The sequence below is a fragment of the Acinonyx jubatus genome, chromosome E4 (genome assembly GCF_027475565.1).
Source record: "Acinonyx jubatus isolate Ajub_Pintada_27869175 chromosome E4, VMU_Ajub_asm_v1.0, whole genome shotgun sequence".
Lineage (NCBI taxonomy): Eukaryota > Metazoa > Chordata > Mammalia > Carnivora > Felidae > Acinonyx > Acinonyx jubatus.
The window spans coordinates 20,109,885-20,135,794 of NC_069395.1; the positions used below are offsets into that span (position 1 = coordinate 20,109,885).

At 34.8% G+C, this 25,910-nt stretch overlaps 1 long non-coding RNA gene across 1 annotated transcript; it reads left to right on the forward strand.

Annotated features, from left to right (window-relative positions):
- Nucleotides 1–25,582, forward strand: LOC128313069 (uncharacterized). Its single transcript, XR_008293233.1, has 3 exons — nt 1–197; nt 3,198–3,316; nt 24,545–25,582. It is a non-coding gene; the product is annotated as an uncharacterized LOC128313069 (long non-coding RNA).
- Nucleotides 25,583–25,910: the final 328 nt, after the last annotated feature.

The window sequence follows — 25,910 nt, forward strand, 5'->3', positions numbered from 1 at the left end:
GAGCTGCGCGCTGAGCTCCCGCTCTGCTGCGTGGTCCGGGCACAGAATGCCTTCTACTCCCGTGACTTTAGTACCCTTAGAATGAGTTCGTGGCTTTAGCAATTCCTGTGTTTCTAGCTCTCTGGAAGGCATATTCCAGGACAGGAAGACACGTAATTGAGTTTCTATTCGGAAATGAGGGGCTCCTCTCTGAGCAGGTGCGTTGTTGGGGTCAGGTATGGAATGAATGTGGTGGTCTCAAAAACCGTTCTTCGTTGGTTTCCAAAGTCCCCAGAATTGCAGTGAGATTTGGCGAGCAAGAGCCTGCCCGGGTTAACCAAGCCTGAACCGGAATAACTAGTGAAGATGATTGCGTTTAAATGCTGCCCGCACACCATCCTTCGAGCCTGGGCTTTAACGAGACCCCAATCTCAAAGGTTGAGGGAAAGGCTGGCAAATGGCAGAAAATCTATTAGTTCTTCCTTAGGAAGCCAGGTGGCTGCAGGTTCGTATGCAGCTGTCATCAGTCTGTCATCCTGCTTCAAACTCCAGGGATACATAGGCAGTAGGTAACCGTACTGTATTGATCTCAGAGGACTATGAAACATGGCATTTTGGTGAGACTTCTCAGACCCGTGGAAGGGATTTGTTAGCTCTAGCATACAAGCCAGTTATCTACCTATCTTCTATTTTAATTTTTTGTATGGCATTAGAAAATGGCAAAAAAATACCCTTCTTATTGTTGTTTTTCCACATACTTCCTGTGTGTTGGGTTGGTAAAATAGAGCTTCCAAAATGGCAGCTGTAGAATGGCATGTGGCTCATAGATTTGTTTTATCTGGCTTGCAGAAGATTTAGCATTCCTGCTGGTGGTGATGGGGTGGGAGGTTAGTTCCCAGTTACTAAGTGGGAGATTTCACATAAAAATGATTTTTAACTTTTTCTGAAAAGTCAGTTTCCTTTTGGTGAGTCAGCTACAATGGGCAATGGCTGCCTTTCTTAGATGAAGCATTTGCTCACCAGTTCGTGGATACTTCTCTGCCTCGGATTTTAGGCTGCACTTGAGCTCACCTCTAGAGAGTTCAGGGGAGGAGCAAACAACTGCCGGGCCAGACACACGTGGGTAGCACTCAGAATGAGCATCTGTATCTGGCAGTAGTTACCCCAATAGTTATGTAAGGTCAGCATTCAGCTTCCCTACTCCTTCACTTGCAACAAAGTCTGCAGGTTAAGAAAGCACAGAACTCTTCCCCAAGAAGATAACAGGGGGCTGCTGTACAAGATCTATTACAGGGGGACACATAGGCCAGTCTCACTGAGGGATCTACTGAGATAGCAGGGGTTGCAAGGAAGACTGAAAAGTGTGGGAGCTGGGGAGGAAGGTATATCCAGGGCTTCAAACTCAAATGTCTTCTAGGACAGTGAATAAAACTAGACAAATGCATTAATATTTTTCACAGATCTGAGTCCTTAGAACACAATTTTGTGTGACTAGAACAGTGTACAGGAATATAGTTTCTAAGCACTATAATAAGGAAAGAAGGAAATGGAGAAAGGTAAATAAAAATCCATACTGTATTTTCTCAGCAATTACTTTCTCTTTTAAAATTGTTCATATTCTGAGATTCTGAACTTTTAAATCTTGGCATTTCCAAAGACTATGAGTTTTGGATCAAAGTGTACCTGGATCTGAATTTCATTACTGCCACTGAGAGTTACAGTTTTGCTATTTAAATTATTTTAGGCTGACTTTTTCTTTCTAGTTATAACATGAGGTATATCAATTGAACAATAAATGTTAAAAGCTAAGCACTCAATATAGATAATATATAGTTCCTGTTCTGAAAGGGCCACTCGTGTAGAGTAGGTTAACAGACAAATCCATAGATAAATATAATATATCTCACTATTATGTGGATAAAAATGTGTACCTAGTACAGTAGGGCCACAAAATAGTAAGCAGTCACTTCCACCTAGGAATACTGATGGATTAAAAAAGGCTTGACAGATGTGGTTCTTGAATTAAATACTGCACTATAGTATATACTCCTCTGGTGGTGGGAGGAGAGAGGCACTGTTGGTTGAAAAAGAACCTAGCAAGCACAGAGATATAAAACATTCTTGCACATTTAGGAGATGCCTGTTGTTTAGCAAAAGTTGAGCTTAGAGTGGACAGGGGTGGGGGGTGGTGGTGTGGAATGTGGGAACAGATTGAGTGAAGAGAAGGGTTATATCGTAAAGGATATTTTGAGTGTCATTAAAATGATTCAAATTTATTCTCTAGATTAAGGACATTATTAAAAGTATTTGTCAAGGTAGTAAAATGATCAGATTTAAGTTTTTAAAAAATTATTCTGGAGCAATGTGGGGAGTAGATTATAGAAGTGATCGATTAAATGGGAGGCCAGTTATTAGACTAGTCAGGAGAGCATGTGGAAAATGCTTAGAGCTTGAATTGAGACAGTGGTAGGGAAAATGATACCACAGATGAAAAAGCAGTAAAATATCATTAATCATCTAATTGTGGTATCAATTAACAAATAAATTTAATATCCAAATATTAAGTATTTTTTTAATGTTATTCATTTTTGAGAAAGAGGGAGACCGCATGAGCCGGCTAGGGGCAGAGAGAAAGGGAGACTCGATCTGAAGCAGGTTCCAGGCTCTAAGCTGTCAGCACAGAGCCCGATGCAAGGCTTGCACTCACAAGCCGTGAGATCATGACCTGAGGCTGTCAGATGCTTAACCAACTGAGCCACCCAGGTGCCCCATCCAAATTTAAGTATTAACATATGACACTAAAGCACTGTTCCAAATAAATAGGTCCTCTTAGTGAATTAGTGTTCCTGAAGTATCTAGAGTTTGTTTTATATTTTCCCCTATTCAACAATGAAACATCTAGTATGTTCCCATGAAAAGTGCATTCCAAGACTGGTCTCTAATTTTATACAGTTTTATAAGCTTCATGGAGTAAAGCATCAAATGACAGCAAGAAAAATCACTCTATACAATTCAAAACCTACAGTGATAATTGCTAACAAAAATTCACAGCTTTCTCATCCTTTTGGAGACATACGTAAAGCCCAGCAGTGTGTATTACCGGTGAATGATAGCACTCCTACTTATTTTTACTGTCTAAATATAAATGAATTATATTATTTGAAAGACCACATCACATGACTAACTAATGCACATCTTTTCTACTGTCTTTTTGGAAGCTATTTTTCTACAGCAGGGAATGAAAACTTGATCTGGCTCAAGCTCCAGATTATGTCCAAATGACTTGGTAGAGAAGAAAAATTCTTCAGTCTTCTATCTTTCAACAAATTCTGCTCAAGTAAGTACTATATATTTACATGTAATTAGATACACATACACACACACACACACACACACACACACACACAATCTGTGAATACTTTAAATATTTTAGTTTACCTAGAAATAAGACACATAAAAAACTGATTCAAAGTTTATATAGCAATTCCAGAAATATAACAAAGAAGTTTCTAAATAAATGTCACAGATTTCATAAACAGAAACATCGTGATGAATTAGAATGATTATGGATACTTTTAAGAGAAGGTAACATATAAATTGATCTCTGAAAGCTACAGAGGAATTGATTAGAGAAGAAAAGGGAAAAGGAATTCTCAGCTTCCGCAAAAGTACTTAGCTCTGAGAAACAGGGCACATTCTGGAGATAATTAAAAAGCTCATTATGTACATGTTCCTTCACTTATTTACAGTAATATCAAAGCTGAAATAATTCTAATACAGAGTGGTGAAAATAATAAAATAGGACATAATTAAGTTCAACAAGAAGAGAACAGATGATGGATGTAACACAGACAGCTAGAAAGTAAGAAAAGAAGTGAAGGTGTCTTGGCTTAAATATAATTACCTTGTTTGGTTCAGTAAGTTTGGTGGTCATCAGACTATATTTTATGTAGGGATTCTTTATAATTTCATAAATCTCTTGTAATGGAAGAACCGAACCAAATTTGACATCTAAATTATGGTATTTCTGTTTATGTAACATGTCTAAAACATTCCAGTATTATGGTTATACTAGTGCCATAAATTATCCTCTGTTCACTAAAAATAATATATGTGTTATTCATCAGCTTGCAGAGCACTTTCAAGGATATTAATTCAAGTGATTCTCACAGTAACCCTCAGAAGGAAGTATGGTTGTTGCCACTATCATTATCATTATCATCATCATCACTATTTTACCATTGAGTAAATAGCTGCTCAGAAGAGTATAATAAATTTTTCAATTCATAGAGCCAGAAATCCAGCCTAAGTTTTCATATAACGAATTTTTTGTTTTATATAATGTCACACATCTTGACAATTTACTAAAATTTAATATAAAAACATTAGTGGAATACAAATGAATATACTGGCTATTTGAGGGATAATTGTTTTTTCCGTGTAATCATAATCAAGACTTGTGGTTAGTTGTAGATGGTAGGAAGGGCAGAAATTTATTACACAGAAAACCAAGTCATTGTTAAAAATGAACACATTCAGATTTTCTGAATGCGGTAAACTTTTAAAATTTCTCAGCATTACAGACATATGTATTAATAATTCAGAACCTGAAAACTAGTATTTATTGACCTCTATTTTGTTATTCACTTTTTATAGTAATCTTATCTTAGTAGTCATGTTATAATTTGCACTCAATAAGTGGTAACTATGGCATTTTATTTAACTGCATATCTCCAAGGTTAGCACAGTGATAATCATGTTGCAAGTGTCCAATTTGATTGATAAAACTTACATATTTGATAACATTTGATTTAAAAAATTAAAGATGATGAAATTAAGAGTCAGAAATTTTAGAATATTTGCGCAAGATCTCACAGTCGGGCTTTAAAATAACTGCAGCCTTGGAAGAGACTCAAAGCCAGAGATCACATTTAATTGTGATGCCCAGATTCCTGACCCACAGTAATGGTGAGAAGATAAATGTGTTTTTAGTGACTAAGTTTTGTAGTAGTTTGTTACAAAGCAATATATGACTGATACATTTGACATAATGTAAGATTCAATCAATTTCAAATAATTGAAACCATGAAGAATATGTTCTAAGGTCAAAATGGAAACACAGCAGAAATCAATAACAGAAAGATAGCTAGAAAGATAGGTAAAGTTTGGAAAATAACCAAACACTTCTAAATAATCCTTGGGTAAGAGTAGAAATAGCAATAAAAGTTAGAAACATGTTAAAAACATTAAAGGCTTGCATGGTATCAACACACCAAATTTTAATGCAAAGCTTTCCATATATAAATGACTGAACTGTACTGGTATCTGATAACACTAACACTTTACAATTTTGTGAAAAATCATATTTAAATTATCAGAAGTAGGACCTGGTCCCAGTATTGAAGTAACACTTCAATACACACCCAGCCCAACCTCTTTTTCCCTCTTTGCAAAGCAACGTATTTTTGATACAACCTGCATTTCATTGTTGTTTAGTGAATAATACTTCTATGTTGCCATTTATGACAAGAAAAGAAGGTACATATAACTAATAAGATTGGAAGACAGGTCATAACTAGAGGTACACCAAGACATGAAGACTATTATTAGGATCCTATACAAATACAGCACGGATTAAAAATGTTCCCACGAAGAAAATATCATGCACAAATGGCTTTCAGTCTATGACTACAGAACTTTCACAGAAATGATTGTCTCAGTATTGAATAAACTCTTCCAATCAATAGGAAAAATTGAATATTCCCTGACTCATTCTGTGCTTCATTCAAGAGCAAAACTAGTTAAAGACACAATAAGAATCAAAATTAAAGCCACTAAACTTATTAATATAGATACAAACATCTTTTGATAATTTGCAAACTAGTAAACTAAATAATGTACATAGGTGTATTTGTGTATAAGCCAATATTGGGTTAATATATATATTTCCAACATCCTCACTGAGAAATAGTATTTTACATCAAAGTACAAACTGAAAATATATATTTATAAATATCCACATTTGGCAATGTGCATACTAAACATCTATAGTTAAGTTATATACACATGTGTTTATATTTGGCGAAGTGATTGAAACTATTAGAAAAAAAAAGCACCGAGATTTAAACTGTGCTATAGTATTGATGGTTTAAATAAATTTGAATTTATTGTTTATAAATACATCTGTATGTGCTTAAAAGGAATACATTTTATAATTAAAAGATATATTGAGACTAAAAATTGAAATATAGTGTCAAAATCATAATCTATTAACTAGCTATAAAAAGTAAATATTACTAACAATGGAAACTACCAATGACTTAAGAAATACAAGATATATTTTGCCTCATCTCTAGACTTTGTCTCATTTTCCATTAAGAACACCTTTTGATAAGAATTATGGAAGCAATTTTTCAATACCAATAAAATGTTGGGGCGCCTGGGTGGCTTGGTCGGTTAAGCGTCCGACTTCGGCTCAGGTCATGATCTCACAGTCCGTGAGTTTGGGCCCCACGTCAGGCTCTGTGCTGACAGCTCAGAGCCTGAAGCCTGTTTCAGATTCTGTGTCTCCCTCTCTCTCTGCCCCTCCCCTGTTCATGCTCTGTCTCTCTCTGTCTCAAAAATGAATAAACGTTAAAAAAAATTAAAAAAAAAATGTAATGTATGAAAACATGTTAAAGTCCTTACATAAAATCTTAATAATTACAACTCCTGAAATAATACCCCTATATTTCCCCCCAGAAAAACCCAAAAACACATTATTATAGGACATCTTCAAATAAGGGAAAAATCATAATTAGTAAATAAATAAAGTTGAAATTTTAATCAATTGAAAAAGTATGTATATGATTATTAATATACTAAAATTATAGGCAATAGAAGTTCCATGATAGGCACTAGAGGAACAATGCGAATTCAGTGTCTGTTATTAAGCTCTTCATATTTTTATGGTGGTACCAACGAGAGAAGGCAACACAGCTCCTTCACCGCCACCACCCACCATCTCCCAAAAAGGAAAGGAGGTTTGTTATGGGCTTGGTAAATTTAAGGACTCTAACTGGACCTTATTGTTAAGAGCCTTGGGGTTTTAAAAAACCTATACAAGGCAAAACTCTTTGCTCCTGGCTTCCTTCTGTTGGTTTTCCCTTTGATGTGATCTTCTCAGACTCTTTTCCTCCTAATCAGAATCAAAAGATGCAGAGGCCAAGATGTGGGTGAGAATTTAGAGAGAAAACATGAAAAATACTGCTTGATCTATTTTAGTTGTAGGCCTTAAGCTCACTTCTAACCCTGAGCTCAACTGAAAATGGTTCTGGGGTCTATGGAGCCAAAACAGTTACTAGTAATAATACATCCCTTTGTATAGCCTTGGTCTCTGTGCACATATATATCCCTTTAGAGAATGTCCCGGGTCACAGGCAGACAGCCATTTAAGGAGAAGATTCAAATATTTAGGGTCTTAGGTCCCAGAAATATCTCACTCAATCTTTTCAAATGCTATATAGCAAAAGACAAGTGTGTATAAATACAAAGTGTCTTTGAGGATAAGGTACAATATATTAACAGGAGAGATTATAAAGTTAAAAGAAGCATGAAAGAGTCAATGATCTGTACAATCCATCAGAAGCATTGAGTGTGGTGAAGTGATAGCATATCTAACAAAATTCACCTATTGGTAATCCATTTGTTTCCAAAGCCAAGTGAAATATGACTTCATGGGATAATGCGAGGAAAGAAAAAGCAATATGAAAGCAGTAGAATTTGTGTGTGTGTAACTTTATGATACATTGGTATGTGAGTTTGTCTCTTACTGTATTGTCCACAATAAGAGCTAATCTACTAATCTACTTGTTTCCAAAACTGTAAATGACTTTATCTCCCATACCTGAACTCCCTGCAGGAGCTATAGGAAGCAGATGTTTGCACTGCCACCCCTCCATTACCTTGAGAGTCTATTCCAACTTGATGTTCATTCCCGACTGTTTAGTGCCTCTCCCGTGAAAGTCACCAACGATATTCATATTGCCAAATCTGATAATCGTTTCCATTTTTCTCAGTTCTTCAACAGAATTTGGCACAGTTGCTCACTTCTTAAAAATATATATCCCACTCTCCCTTCTGTTTCTCTGTAGCACATTGGCAGCTCCCTTTGAGAATCTGGTTCTAGATTCACCACTTCCCGGTAAACTCTAAGTTTCAATGTATCCCAAGCTTCTAGGATCTCTTTTTCTTTGTATCTGTAGTCACTTTTTGTTACTTTCACCCTCGTTTCAAGGCCTCAGACACCACCTATATGCTGACATTTCCCAAATTAATATTTTCCCCTAACCACTTTCTCATCCTGCATATTCAGATAGCCAATTTTGTGCTTGATAATGCTCATTGGATACGTACATCGAATCCTCATATAGCATGTCAAAGCTGATCTCATTTCTATGATATCCCCTCCCAAGAAAAAATACATTATTTATCCAGTGGTCCCCATTTTGATAAATAGTCCCACTATTCATACAGTTAGTCAGACCTAGAACTTTGATTTTTCTTGGCTGTTCTTATTACCCAAAACCTATATATATCTCCGCATAAAAGCTTATTGACTCCAATTTCAAAATACCTGAAACAATAATTTCATACAAAGCACACTGGTGTTCTCCACTCAAGCCTTTTTTTTCTTGCTCTTTGATGACTTCAAAAGCCTCTAGAATGGTTTCCCTGCTTCTGTTCTTTCCATTCTATAAACTTTCTCTACATGTTAGCTACAGAGCTACTAAAAGCTATTGAAAAAATGAATCTAGACATAGAATTTCTTTTACAAAAATTAAATAAAAATGTAGCACTATGATGTAAAATGTAAAACTAATGTAATGTAATGTAAAAAAAATGTAAAATGTAACACTATAAACTTCTTAGAAGACAACACAGGAGGAAATCTACATGACCTCAGGTTTGGCAATACCTTTTTAGTGCCAAAAGTAAAATCCATGAAAGAAAATTTGATAGTTTGACCACATTAAAATTAAAAAGACACTCCTAAGAGATTAAAAGACAAGCCACAGACTAGGAGTCTGGAAGATTTACAAACAACATACCTGATGATTAAAAAAAAAAAAAAAAAACTTGTATCCAGAATATACAAAGAACTCTTAAAAATCAATAATAAGTAAACAACAGACAAAAAATCTGAACAGATACCTTAACAAAGAAGATACATAGATGGCAAATAAGCATATGACAAAGTGATTACATGTGTAATCAAGGGATTGAAAATGAAAATAAGATACCACTATACAACTATTAGGCTAAATCCGAAATACCAACAACACTAACTGCTGATAAGGAAATGAAGCAATGGGGATTTTCATTCATCTCTGGTGGGAATGCAAAATGGTACAGCCACTTTGAAACACTGACAATTTCTTGCAAAATAACGTAATCCTTATCGTATGATCTACCAATTGCATTCTTTGATATTTACTCAAATGAGTTGAAAACTTATGTCCACGTGAAAATACACACACAGATGTTTATAACATCTTTATTCATAATTTCCAAGTCTTGGAAGCAGCCAGAATGTCATTTAGTAGATGAATGCATAAACTGTATTGCATCCTACAATGGAATATTTTTCAGTAATAAAAAGAAATGAGCTATCAAGCAACAGAAACACATGGAGGAACCTTAAATGCATATCACTAAATGAAATCAACCAATCTGAAAAGGCTACATACTTTATAATTCCAACTAAACATCATTCTGAAAGAGGCAAATCTGTGGAGACAGTAAAACTATGGTTGCCAGAGATTCAGGGGAGGGATGTGTAAGTAAAACAGGAGATTTTAGGGCAATGAAACTATTCCATATGATACAATAATGGTGGGTACAGTTGCCAAAGCCTATAGAATGTATAACACAAAGAATGAACCCTAATATAAGCACTGGACTTAATGTATCAAGTCCAGTGACTTATTGATAAGTTGACTTATCAATTATCAATTATAACCAATGTACCACACTAGTTCAAGATATTAATAGAGAAAACTGTGTAAGGATGGAAGGAGGGTGCATATAGGAACTGTATACATTCCACTCTATTTTTATGGAAAGTTCAAATGCTCTGTAAGATAAAAGTTTATTTTTTTAAACGCTGTTGAAATTATATAGTCTAATATACTAGTATGTTTTCAGATTTAAAATTACTCTTAAAGACTAAGACTTAAAGTCTTAATCTCTAAAATAACTCTTGCCAGAATTCAGAAGAGTTTGCATGATCCATCTCTTGGCTGTCTTTCAGATACCACTTTCTATCTCTCTTCTACCCATCCTGGCTTTAATGCACCTTGAGCATTACTGGTCTTTATGCCCTTCCTACGCAAGTCAAGCATGCTTATCCTCAGCGAAGTTGCCTCCACTACTCTTTACATGGAATCCTATTCTTCCTTTCTGCTTCATGTTTCTTTTTAATACTCCTATGTACAATATTATGTTTCATATTAATTTGTGTATTTATTGCCTATGTGGCAAGGAAATATGAAAGATTCATGAAATAAAAGAGTGTTTTGTTCGCTGCTGTATCTCCACTTTGTAGAATAGTGCCTGTTATAGAACAGGTGTTCCCTAAATAGTTGTAGAATTAGTGATTGAAAGACTTGCAAGGAACCATTTTTAAATATTTTGAAAACTTCTATAAATACACAAAAGTTAAAAGTACAACAAATCCCCATTTACCCATGACCAGACTTGAAGAATTGTCAACATTTTGAAGAGAGTCATTAAATATGGCACATCTATTATTTTAATGACAGTTCATTTTATCAACTTCTTTTAATGTGAGCAAATGGTCTGTAAAACAGACAAAAAAATTATCATGTGGCAAAAAGGCCCACACTGCATTAATATAACAAATCTATAAACAAAATAACTCATCATTATAAAACACCATATGTGAGTATATTAAAGCATTCTTACATACTCCCATAACAACGATAAAATAGCAGATTAAACACACAGTTGAAAATATTTCTCCTGACTTGCTGCTCTTCATTTTACACATTTATTTATTCTGCTTCCTTCAGGGCAGTACTTTTATCATCATCCTTTTCAATTTCTCATATCTCTGTGATGTCCTGTTCAAAGACCTCCTGGAACATGCATCTTTGGGACTATGTCTGCCTAGACTATTTGACCTTTAGTATCCAGCTTTTTTAGTTTATCTTATCAGCTACACTTGTGCCTCACTGAAACCCTTTCATAATTGGTGTAGAGACTATCAATTTCTATACTCATGCCATCTCATGTTTTAAAGAATTCTCTTAGCTTCAGAATATAATGCACTGGAAGAATATGCACAGTGTATTCTCTATCTACCTGTGTGGTCATGGAAGTGTTTCAAGAATTAATTTACCCACCTAGTGCCTTGCATTTGTGTACAAAAATTATGTTGAAATAATGACCATGTATTTTATTCAGACATCCCTACCTACTTTTTCTGAATGATGTTAGACTCAGAGGCATACCTTATAGTCTTTCACTTCGGTCAACAAATATTTATTGAATTTCTATTTATGCCAAGCATTGTTTTAAGCAACAGGGAGTAGTACACAGGGTAAATGGGGCTCTTGCTTCAAACCATCTTACATTTTAGCAGGCTACGACCTAATTTAACCGAAGTTAAGTAATTAGCCTCAACACTCTGTCATGTTATCTAAAACACTGGCCATGTATTTCTTACAGTATTTTGTCTGTCCATTCTAGGTGATAGGAATGGAGTGCAGAGTAAGAGAAACTTACTCTTTCCTCTTCACATGTCAGACTGCTATTACTTACTACAGGCCATAAGGAGTATTGTTAGAAAATCCATACCGACCCATTTTCTTTAGTACAAAACAATAAATTAGACTGGAATTCAGGAACTTAGATTTGAGTTAAACAACTGAGCACCATAGAATTTCTAGCTGTTGCAATAAGGCAACAACAAGAAACAAAAGATGTGTAGAGTAGAAAATAAAAAGGATTTTTTTAATTGCATGAAAAGACTATGCTAATAGAGCATCCTAAGGAACCCGTGAAAAATTGCCAGAACTAAAATTTGAATTTAAAGAGATCATAAATTATAATGTATACAAAAAGTAAGCATATTTCTTTATATATGTCATTAAATATTGAAAATTAAAACCTAAAATGCCTACGACATGGAATAATTACAAATAGCTTTAACCAGCTGTAATAAGACTTATAAAAATTACAAAGTATTGCTAGAAGAAAGAAATTTTAAAGCCCTTATTAAATGGAGAAATACACCATGTTCATGAACTGGAAAGCTAAATATAGTAAAATCTTGGTTTTATGAGCATAATTCATTCCAGAAACCTGCTTATAATCGAAAGCACTTGTATATCAAAGTGAATTTCCCCATAAGAAATAGTGGAAACTCCTATGATCCACTCCACAATCCAAAAATATTCATATAAAGTGATTACAATACTATAATTAATACAAAATAATAAAGAAAATACAAAATATTACAAAAAAATAAATTAACCTGCACTTACCTTTGAAAACCTTTATGGCTGATGTGAGAGAGACAAGAGAGAGGATGGTTATTGTGTAGGATGACTTTCATTATCACTGACAGATATTGACTATAGTACAGTATTAATAAACTCTTGTCATATACTGTATTTAATGTAATTGGCCATAAGCAGCAGAGGAAAGGGTCTATGTCTGCAGGCAGCCTGACCTAGAATGAAGCAGAACATTCCTAAGCCTATTCTTGCATGCAAAAGCAAAGGACTGTCCATAGGTGTTTTGAAGTGACAAAAGATACACCAGTGCCAGTTGTGGGCACCTTCCAACATTGTGAAAAATCACTGATTTCCGCCGAACACTGCAGCCTGAGGTCGAGCATCCAAGCCTGAGAGACAATCACCCACAAGCCCGCAGCAAGAGAGAGAGAAAAACTATTGGCTCAGTTGTGACCATCTGACATTCAGCGTATACTACTCACATTGCAAGACATTGCTTGTTTAACAAGTTAACATTTATTAGAAATGCTTGCTTGTCTTGCGGAACACTCACAGAACAAGTCACTTGCAATCCAAGGTTTTACTGTATTGTTAAGATGTCAGGTTTCCCAAGGCTGACCAATAAATTCAATGCCATGTGAAGCATAATTCCAACAGGGATTTTTTGAGGGAAGGTATTTGAGAGAAGGACAATCACAATGGGATTCTAAAATGTATATGGAAATACAAAGAACAAAAATAGCCAAAGCAATTCTTAGAAGAAGAACAAATTTGGAAAACCTTTACCTGCTTTCAACTCATTATAAAAGTACTATATTCAAGACTGTGGTATTGGTGTGAAGACAGACACGTATCTGTGGAACAAAGTAGAGCAACCAAAAGTATGTCCGCTTATGGTCAGCTGTTTTCTGCCAGAAGTGCCAAGGTAGTTCCATGGCTAAAGGATGGTCTTTTATATTTTTTAAATGTTGCTAGAACAACTGCATATCCATATGCAAAAAAATAAACCTCAATCCTTACCTTGAACTATACACAGATATTATCCCCAAATAGATTATAAACCTAAATGTAAAAGCTAAAACTCTTAAAATTTCTAGAACAGTGATTCTTAGCAGGGCCAATTTTGCTTTTCAGTGGATATTTGACAATGTCTAGAGAAAATACCAACTTAGAATATCTGGGCCAAAGTGTCAATGATACTGAAGCTGAGAAACCCTGTTCTGTAAAGAAAAATAATAGGAGAAAATATTTGTGATCTTAGACATAGGAAATGATTTCTTATAAGACAGAACATGAATCATTACACAAAAAATGATGAATTTGACTTCATCAAAATCAAAACTTTTGGTCCTTTAAAGACACTGTTAAAGAAAATGAAAATATAAGCCAAAGAAGTATCACAGAAACATTCCCTCTAGTATATCTGTCAAAGGACATATGTCTTTGATATGCAAATAATGTCAAAGACAAATCAATAGACAAAAGATTTGAACAGATATTTCAAAATATAAAATAAGGGGGTGCCCGGGTGGCTCAGTCATTTAAGCATCCAACTCTTGATTTTGGCTCAGGTCATGATGTCACGGTTTGTGAGTTTGAGCCCCGCATTGGGATTTTCTCCCTCTCCCTCCCTTTCTGCCCCTCCCCTTCTCATTGTCTCTTTCTCTCTCTTTCAAAAATAAATAAACTTAAAAAAAATAAAATATGAATGGTCAGCAACCATATTAAAAGATGGTCAATAGTATTAGCCATTAAAGAAATGTAAATTAAAAACAATACAGTATCATTAAAGATCACAATATCAGAAATAAAAAATGACTAACCATATGAACTGTTAGTAAAGATATACAGCAACTAGAGTACTCATATTTTGCTAGTGGGTTGCAAAATATTGCAACCACTTTGTGAAATAGTGTGTTAGTTTCTTATATAGTTAAACATATTCTTATCATGGGACCCCTAGATATTATGTAAGAAAAATGAGAACATATACTCACACAAAGACTATACAAAAATATGCAAAGCAGCTTTATTCAAAGTAACTAAAAACCAGAAACAACCCAACTGTCTATCAATGAGAGAATGAATAAGTAATTCTGGTTTGACTTATACAATGGATACTACCCAGCAATAAAGGAACAAATTACTGATCCATACATTAACGTGGGTGAATCTTGAAAACTTTGTGTTAAGTAAATATGCCGATCTCAAAAGAATGCATAGTATATGAATATATCTACATATATCTACATATATCTAAAACATAAAGTTTTAGAAAAAAAACACTCATTTTTAATGAAAGATGGTAGGTCAGAATTGAACTCAGGCTAGGTTTTTAAGGAGGTTTGCTGTGTATAAGAGAGAACTTTTTGGGGTGATAGACATGTGTTCACAGTAGAAACAGGCATCAAAGTTCTCAAAAGTGTTCATGGTTATGTTTTAAATAGGTATTTTATTGTTTCTAAATGATACTTCAGTAAAATTTATTCTAAAATTCCTAAGCACTATAGATCAATCTTAGTTTATGTTGTTAAACACATGTTAATTTACATACGTTTATATTTGTGTGTCTGCAATGGCAATCTCATATATTCTTACAGGTTCAGTTTTCTCCAATATGATTATGACTTCAAAATCTTTACATGAGATGCAATCTCTTTGAACCGTAGTCCCACTATTCTAATTAAACAGTCTAATTAAAAATGTCTTTTTAAAAATCTTTCGTATGATTATGATTTGTACAACATGATTCTTCCCTACCCATAGCTAAGGTGACCTAAATTCTGACAATGAGCCCTCTGTTTAATTGTAGAAACAAGATCCTAGTCTTAGTCTAGCTGATCTAGCTATCATTGGATTTCCTGTTCCATTTGCTTTATGAAACCTAGTAGGTCATACATATCCCTCTCCCCCTTCTTTATTTACATCTCCACAGTGGCTTCTGTTACTTTTAACCAGTTTTAATCACTCCAGATAAGGTCCATGGTAATAATCAGATTACTTAAAGAATGATATGCAGCAAAGTTTCAGGGAGGTTGTGTTATGGCTTGTATGAATGAAAATCGGCACACTCAGAAGGAATGTCATATTTATATATCTAGAATGCTGTTGATGATATGAGGAAATTTTTCCCCAGCATTAAATTAGTTTTTTGTATGAGAAGATTGCCAAAATTATTTTGCGTAAGGGTATAAGTTAGTATATTTTTAATCAGTATGACATATGCACATTTAATACATTTAACTTTTGGTCTATGCATTTGTCTTTTTTTTTAATATTTTTTTAACGTTTATTTATTTTTGAGACAGAGAGAGACAGAGCATGAACGGGGGAGGGGAAGAGAGAGAGGGAGACACAGAATCGGAAGGAGGCTCCAGGCTCGGAGCCGTCAGCCTAGAGCCTGACGCGGGGCTCGAACTCACGGACTGCGAGATCGTGACCTGAGCTGAAGTCGGACGCTTAACCGACTGAGCCACCCAGGCGCCCCTGCATTTGTCTTTTTTAATATATTTTTAGGTGAGTTTGTTCTCTTGACTTAGTGGCTTCTGGATAAAATAATAAACCTCTGTGTACTAGTAAGTTTGGGAATCCGATCCTTGATAATGTTCACAGTAAAAATACTTTGTGAGACCTTACCTTGGTTGTTTACTGCCATTCATCTCCAAAAATACTTGTTTTGTTCAAACTTCAGTAGAAAGACCTTGGTAAGGTCCCTGTAGTTTTGTGACAGGTATTTGGAGTATATCGGCCTCTGCTTTTAATTGTTTTCTGTATCATGTGCACTAATGTAAAATACGTGCATTATAGGAGTAGTTTTAGGATCTGTGGCAGAAATAATTTGAGCTTGATGCAAATTCCCACATCAGGGATATTAGCAAGTGAGAAATATAAAGCATCAGAATAATTTTATAAAATTGTTAATCCTTTAATTTAAATCACACCTTATTCCCAAAATAGATTAAGAGTTTAAAAACACAAAATTATGTGTAGCAAAATAGCATAAATTAGAAGTAGGTGAGAAAGGGGGGGAAAGTATGAATATAAAGCAGAGCCAAATAAAGGACAGATATAAATATGCATATCACAAAGTGTAAACTTGCTATTGGGGGAATCTACAAATTTGACTCTGATTTCCAACTCATCTAAAAAGGAAATCTTCATCAGATGCATGATTCACAGTGGCTTTGTAATAAATAGCAAACTATGTTTTCAAAGGAAGACAATTATCTCCAAACTCCAAAGCTAGAAAGCATCTTATTAAAAGAACACTTAAACAGAGAACGCTGAACTGAGTGTAATGGACAGCATCTTTACAGTAGGCCTCCTAATGCCCATTAGAAGGTTCTTTCCTAAGGTATTCCTCAATGTCTTTACACTGAAGAGCAATGTACTAACAGAAAGCATATACTAGGGACCTAAGTGGAGTACATATTCCTCAATCCATATTCTATAGAAACTCTGAGAGACAATAACTAAAAAGATATTAGATAGTGTTGACTTTGAAGATGTGCCCCTGATCAGTAAGAACTCAGCATTTATGTACTCTAGATGCTCATGGAAGCTTATGACTCTTGTTTAACTGAGTATTCATGTGGTGTGCACACTGCTTTTTCCTTGGAAATATTGTGGGGCAATGAGCAGCAGGACTTGCTTAAAGTAGGTACTTCAAAACAAAGTAAAGAATTTAATATTGACTGGTGCCATGGCTGTGACTTATGAAGAGCTAGAAATCACCTAGTTTAGAAAATAACACGGTGTCTCCAATAGAGGTGAAAGAAGAAATAGGGGATGGAATCCTGTGAAGGATCTGACCCTTAGGAAAGCATATGCCTTCCAACACAAGCCACTTAACTTAGGGACTACAGAGGGTAAACCCTTTCAAACCTAATGTAGAGACCAAACATAATCTTGTAGATTCACTTTTAAGGAATTGTAGGGGATTACTGATAACAATATGGCTGTATAACTTGACTTACCTCATATCATAAATTTGTAATCTTACAAGGACTGAGTCTTATGTATTTATAATTTTATGACTGTGGAGTTCTAAAAGTAATTTTGCTAGGATGGAATTAAGTATTATTTCTACTTAGAGAAAAAACTTTGGTTATGTCATCATATTCATAAAAACTTTATTGTTAATCTATAAATTTGTTTTACTAGTTTTTTAGATATCATTGGCTGAACGTTGATTTTAATTGAATTCAAAATCTATACATAATTTCCCTAGATAACTCATTTATATTGCTCTCTTATTTTTCTATTTTGTTAGTTATAAAATATAAATTGATACTCTTTTCTAGTAATACATCTAATCACAGCAGCACCAACGAAAGCAACCTATTAAATATCATCAATCCTTATTATTAGAAATCATAAATACCATTAGATATATGATACTGCTTCCATAGGAAGCCAATTCTAATATTTTCTCAACTATAAAACTACTTGGGTTCATAAAATTGAGTCATATATATCATAATACATAGTATTACATATAGTTATATGTTTATATGTATAGCAGTTCATTTAAAAATCACCTTAACTATAAACAACAATAATATTTGTTTATTTAGGTATTACCTTCCACTCTTAATATTAGTCATTTCACCAAAAAAATAGGAGAAAATAAATATTAAATGATAAAGTTTCTAAGAATAAAATATCATTTTTCTAGACTTCAGTGCAAGTAGTAGCTTAGATGTAAATTAAATATATAGACCAAGTGATTTAGTTAAGAGTTGGCTAGATTCTGTGGTTTTAAATTTCTATTCCATTATTTCTCTATTAAATATTCTGTTGGAATTTATTTGTCCATTTGCTCACTGATTCATTCATTGTCAGCCAATCAGTTGTCTTCTCAAATAATATTTATTGAGGATTTTCTTCCCCCCCCTTCCCCACAAACTGTGTTGGGAACTTAACTGATGACCTGTTAAAAGTGTCAAATAAGTAGGGATGCCTCAGTGACTCAGTCAGATCAGCATCTGACTTCAGCTCAAGTCATGATCTCATAGTTCGTGGGTTCAAGCCCTGTGTCTGATTCTGTGCTGAGAGCCCAGAGCCTGGAGCCTGCTTCAGATACTGTGTCTCCCTCTCTCTCTGCCCCTCTCCCACTGATTCTCATTCTCTCTCTCTCTCTCTCTCTCTCTCTCTCTTAGAAAAGAATAAACATTAAGAAAAAAAAAGAAGTGTCAAATAAATAAATAGGCAACCACAAGCTTCATCAAGCACAAGATTGTTGGGAGCAGTTAGGAGAGATACCTGATTTACTATGATCAATGCCCATGATAATGATACTTTAACCCTGACATGAAAAATAAAAACTGCATATGATAGGTAAGGAGTATCTTGGTACCAGGGAATGGAATGGAGGTAGGCAGGGAGAAGTTGGGTGCTTAGCACATTGTGGGCAAAGAAATGCATGGCAATTTTGAAACATGGGATGTTAAGTATGGCTGGATTAGTGATGAATTTAAGGAAGGGTAATGAGTAATGAGGGATATGAAAAAGTAAATAAAGGATAGATCAGTTAGCAAACCTTTATGTACAGGTACATCTTAAAATAATTTTGGAAAGTTATGCACATCTCACACAGTTTTAGATAGACATTTTAAACTTTTTTAATGTTTATTTTGAGAGAGAGAGAGAGAAAGAGAGAGAGAGAGAGAGAGAAAGTGTGCATATGTGAGCAGGGGAGGGGCAGAGAAAGAGGAAGAGAGAGAATCCCAAGCAAGCTCTACACTGTCAGCACAGAACCTGACTTGGGGCTCAGTCTCACAAACCGTAAGATCATGACCTGAGCTTAAATCAAGAGTCCCATGCTTAACCGACTGAGCCACCAAGGCATCCCAGACATTTTAAACTTTTAATCAAATTGAAAAAGATACAAAGCAAAAATTTTCCCAGTATGTGTAAATATTATATTTTGAAATGAAATGGTTACATCACCTTAGTACTCAATGAAATCTAAATATTAGGGTGACTTTTCCATCAGCATCTACTTAGAAAATACATGGACAGGATCTTATGAGAAACTACACATCATTATATTTTCCCCCTTAATTTTTTTTAATTTTTTAATTTTACTTTGTTCACAGACTTTCTGTCTAACATAATGGTTTTATGTCTCAAAACTTTCTATTGGTCATATATCACATTTTTCTGAAATAAATTTGAAATCAAAAGTTATTTTAAAATTGTTCCTGTGATTATAAGACTTATATGAAATATAATTTTGGATTTATGTTTTAAATTATGATATAACATGAAGGTATTAAATATTTTATTTATTTTTTTAAATTTATTTATTTTGAGAGAGCAGGAGAGCAAGAGTGGGGGAGGGGCAGAGAGAGGAGGGAAGAGAGAGAATCCCAAGTGGGCTCTGCGCCATCAGCACAGAGCCCGATGTAGGGCTCAAACCCGCAAACAATGAGATTATGACCTGAGCCAAAACCAAGAGTCAGATGCTTAGCTGACTGTGGCACCCAGGCACCCCACATTTTATTTATTTTTTAAAAGTAAGTAAAATTTTATTAAAAATTATTTTCAAGTGATGAAGTTAAAATTTTTCCAATTCATTTTCTATAAATAAATTTTGTTGGATGCCAGAATGAGATATAACTTAGCATCAATTGTATCAATTAATAAAATTACCCACAGGGGCATTTTATATATCCCAATTTACTCAAAAAATATGAAAGAATAAATATTTTGTTAAATTTTATTATCTTTATCAACACAGTAGTTATTAATAAAATGCTTTAATTTTATCAAGTACCTTAAATATAATTTTGCCAACACCTGCATATTCATAGCTCTTGCAACTTCCATGTAATGTCTCATATATAAGTTAATTAGCAAAAGTAGTTCTCGTATAAGGTAAATCAAACTTCTGTCAGAAAAAGCCTAACCTCATTTTTCAATTCGAGTATATGTTACATGTTTAAGGAATATTGTAAAACCCAGTGAGAAATAAATTAGGGAACACCTTTTAAAGGTCTGTTGCAAAAATCAGTCAAGATTAAACCAATATAAAGAGTATTCATTTGTTTTTATAAGAAGTCATAATAATATTTATTCTAATAAGCTATTTCTTATTGCTAACTTCAATAAAGCAATGCAACATATAGCTAAAACCATAAGTTGTTTATAAAATGAGAGGTTTGACCAAAGGTATAATATCATTTTAGTAAAGTGTGAATATATTGAATTCTATATATTATTTTTTAAGAATAAGTAAGAATCATATATAATAAACTTCATAATTAATTTAATTAATGCCACTGTGCATCATGACTAAACTCTCCCTATATACTATTTTAATGGGGCAGAAATGTAATATACTTTTTTTAATTTTTTATTTATTTTTTACTTTTTTAATGTTTTTATTTATTTTTGAGAGAGAGAGACAGAGACAGAGCACAAGTGGGGGCAGGAGGCAGAGACAGAGAGAGACCACATAATCCTAAGCAGGCTCCAGGCTCTGAGCTGTCAGCATAGAGCCCGATATGGGGCTCGAACTCACAAGTTGTGAGATCATGACCTGAGCTGAAGTCAGACGCTTAATGACTGAACCACCCAGCTGTTCAGGCAGAAAGGTAATATTCTTAAAAATAATCTGTCCAACATCTAATATATAATTTTATTTGTTATAACGGGCACAAGAAATATTAATCACTTAAGGCTAATATTAATCATCTGTTAAGGCTAGTAAACTGACAACTAATACTAGAATAGGATTTCATACTATGGTTGATAACATAGGCTTTTAGCTGACTGTATCTGTGAAGGTTCCTATGGAAACCAGAGGCTCTAGAAGTAATATGAGAATGAGACAATTAGTATAGGAATTAAACCTTACGTGAACGTGGGAGGGTGTTAGCAAAGTGAAGCTGTGGAAGAAAAATCAAAACAGCAAGACCAGAGAAACCGTCATTAACCAGTCTTCTTGAAACACCGAAGTAAGTGGACAGGTCTAAGCATTCTAAGACAAGATTTTCTTAGAAAAAATGTAAGAACTTGAGATTTCTGACCACATAAGTGAGATTGAAAGGGGCAACCCATGGAGAGGTCCATGGAAACTGCCCCCTCAGGAAGCTGTGGCCTCCTTGCAGTAGCTGCTTATGGGCTGCTAGGTCCAAATAGCTTGGGATAGACCAGGCTGCTGGAATTCAGTAAAGCCAGCCGTAGAGATGCAGAGCAGAGCAGAGTGAGGACAAGTTGGGGTTCCAGGCATCTTTCTGTCACCTTGTCAGACTAACAGCTTCCCAAGAGCAATAGTGTCTGCTTTACTTCAGCCTTCAAAATTGTGCACAGATTTCTGCTTTTAAGAGACCACTCTTACCTTGGAACATGCCAGGAAGTAATTTCTTAGAAACCTAGTTCTAAGACTTACCCAGGTAGGCATCACGTGATTTAGCACATGGACAATTGTAAAATATGCCCTGAGTTGACAAGAAACTATGTAACATTTTAATCTGTGGATCTTTCCCTACATAACTTTCTGGTAGTCCCTGAAAACCTTTCAGCTACTTTGAAGTATATCAATATCAATAGCATGGGCCTCTTAATCACTTAAAAATACTTTCCTTTTCCAACTAATGCACATTTTAGGAACATGAATACATCCAAAATAAACTGCATACTTACAATAGGTGGGAGAAAAGGCCATTTTTTTCATTATTTTTTGAAGCAGTTATTCCTTTTGATTCACCTCATCATACTCTCCCATAAAATCTTTGCCTTGTTTGACACTCAGTGGATGAAAGATGTAGGATTCTTAAAAGAAAATTACCATAATTCTCCCTGCCCACACATTCTACCATTACATGTGGAGTCAGAGAATCCACACAATTGCCAGAGCAACTCATTTTTAAAGTCATGCTTCATGTGTAATAACAATATGTTCAAAATAAAAAGAGTCAGTAAGACTTCTGATGCAATAAATCTTCCATTTTTAGTTACCCTAAAGCACTTTACATAACTAAGGAATGTACCATAATAAAATTTTGGATGAGTGAATTATGTGCATTTTTTCCCTCTGAAGTAAGGAATGAGAAATTGTGACATGGAAGGTGAAGAAGGAAACTACGTAAAGTTAGGAAGGAATGCATATGGAATTTGAGGGTCAGGAAATTGATTTTTTTAACTGTTAATGCTAAACATACCTCTTGAAAATCTCTTAAGTACTCACAAAGGAACTTCATTCTACTACTGAAATCATTAAACCATTAGAGGTCTTTTGAAAATTTTTGGATTATATCTTGAGACAACGGGGATATGTGGACCCATTAATCAAGGGATTGCCAGTATCACCCCAGAGTGGGAGAATGAAGTGGAGTGTGCAAATGCATAAGAATGGGGATGATTTAGTGACACATTTATGCAGTCCAAATGAGAAATAATGGTGAGTAAATTTGAGAAATCATAAAGGGGAAAGAATGGATTGAATAGAATACATGTTAGAAACAAGAAAGTTAGGATAAGATTTAGTAGTTGATTTGAAGTGTAAATGAAATATCATAGATAATTCTAATTTTCTGTCTTAGGCCACTGGATAAATAATGCCAACTACCATTCAGTCATACTGAAACACAGAAAAATGAGTGAGATAGCACTAAGATAGAGATTAGTGAGCTATGTGGAGGGCATACATTGGTCTCTGCCACCCAGCTGCATGATGTTTGCAAGATCTCAAGAGAATATGTCCCAGGCACAACAATGTAAACATGTTGAGTAAAATGATTGCCAAAGAAATATTGAAGGACAAGCATCATCAGAAATCCCAAAGGAACCTGTTCTTAAGTAGAGATTTTTTATTATCCTTCTTCTAGACTTTTGTGTTCAATAAATCTGCCATGGACACCAGGAAGCTCACCAGGTATTTTCTAAACAGAACTTGGTTTGGAAACTATGGTTTTAGAAACCAACCATCTTGGTTTGTATGAGATACATGTATAAACCAATTGTAAGAGTTTCCTGCCAATGCAGTTAATGCTTTCTTTTGCAACCTTTGTTTATTAAATGGGAATTCAGGATGATCAACCTCATAGAAAGCCTCTTAATGAAAATCAACTTGGTCTATGCACAGAAATTATTAGAGAAATAAAAGACTGCTCCCATCATCACCCATAGCCACTGAAGGATTATACTTTACCTCAGGTGTCAGTTATTTTCCTGGACAGTGTAGAAAGCAATCAACTTGGTCACTTTTGTTTTGTTTTACTAGATAAAAGCAGATTAATTAATTGGAACTAAAAGTATTATAAATAGTAATTCAATATATCTGGTGAAAACAAGGCCAAAGTTTTTTCTAGTTCAGTGTGTAGTTCTCTCTTTAGATGAATCATATTGGAATCCAAATCCTAATGAGGTCAGGTCAAGTTTTGTCTCTTTTTTTGGAAATTATTTCATTAAAAAAGTTGCTGAGATTCTACTTATTTTGTCATATCTGCTCTAGTATTTTAGATTTTATACCTCAATGCAAAGTTTTGTTATAAACTATTTATGTAATTTGACACTAATGTTCAAGATGGTGCTGCTATGATTTCCTGTGAGAGATTGAGCCAGATACCATTGTCTCTTCTCTTAATGTGAGTAGAGACACCAATGAATTTCATTATTGGTAGGACGTTAGATCATTTAGAAACTAGAATGAAAACTAGTGGAAAATTGCAAAAGTTAATATATTGGACCTCCTTATGCTTAGACTAAGCTATGTCCCAATTATTTCTAGTCCTTCCACAAAGAAAGCTTTGCAGGCAGGTCAAGCAGGTGAACATATGGATCTGTTGCTGAAAGGCAAGGTTTAATATTTAGCTATAAACATGATTTCACAAAATGTGAAATCCTGGGATTTCAAGGGGCAGTGCAACAGAATGAATGTGTTCCCCAAATTTGTATGTTGAAATTCTAACCCCAGGGTGATGATATGATGATGTTGAGTCTTTGGGAGATTATTAGGTCCTGAGATAGAGCTTCAGGAATGGGATTAGGACCTTTATAAGAAGCCCAAATGATCCCTTGCACTTGTTCCATATTAGGACACAGTGAAAAATGGCCATCTAGGAAATGAGTTCTCGGCCAACACACCAAATCTACCAGCACCATGCTCTTGGACTTCACAGCCTCCTGAACTACAAGCCATCCAGTTAATGATACTTCTGTTATAGCAAAGTCAGTTGGGATTTTTCTTACGGACTGGAGTAATGGTGAGACACCACCACTCTTACACATGAGGAGACTCAAGAGAACAAGATCTAGCATAAGAGTGGAGACTGCAGGTTTACAGAAAAGGCATAGAAAACCTTAGGACACCAGTAGATAGAGACATCAATATTTTTAAATTTTTTTATTGTTTTATTATTTATTTTTGAGAGAGAGAGACTAAATGCGAGTGGCGGAGGGGCAGAGAGAGAGAGACAGAGACAGAGACAGAATCTGAAATAGGCTCCAGGCTCCAAATTGTCAGCACAGAGCCCAATGAGGGGCTCAAACTCTGGAACAGCGAGATCATGGAACAGCAAGATCACGATCGGACGCCCAACCAACTGAGCCACCCAGGTGCCCCAAGACATCAATATTTTTAAATTTTATATTTCAAGTAGAAATAGAAGACTTTCTGAATAGCATTGAGGGCCTAAATATGATTCAATACCATGAAGCACCGGGACACTAACGATATGTATGGTTACATTCATCAGTATGGTAGTGCGGGAGAAAAGGAAGTACTGGGGTAATTCAGTGTTGTGGTACCCCACCTTTACTTGACCCAAACAAATCCTCATTAAACTCATCCAAATCCAATCATATTGCCTCATTCCTTTTGTTATAAATTGGCTTAGAGTTGCTCAAAGAGATGTGAAAGGCCTGAAGGGATGTGGAGCTTCTGGGAAAGTTTCATAATTCTTAAGAAGAGATAAACAGAGAAAGCTAATGCTTTTTTTCCTCCTCTGTTTTGCTTAATCTGCCAGTGACACTTAAAACCTCAGCCATTATTTTGTAACTAGAAGAATATGCTGAGGATGGCAAAGAAAGAGGATGATGGAGCCGTATCTTTGATGACATCATTACATCTCTGAATAAACCAGTCCTCCAACCACTCTGTTCACACAGCTAGTAATGTGAGATAACAGATTCTCATTTATTAAGTCATTTAGGCTTTTCATTTACTTACAGATGAAGGCATCCTAAAGAAAGTCGTCATTTTTCTAACAATTATTTTATCATGGTTTCTAAACATTGTGAGTGAAAACACTACTCTTAAACGAAGAGATTAAAACAATTATCTCTGTGTATGATTTAGCGCTCAACGTTTTAGAGAACTTTACTGTGAATTTATTAGTGATTCTTCCCAACTGTTATGTACAATACGGTCAGTGTTCTCATAATTTTAACTTCTAAGAAGTC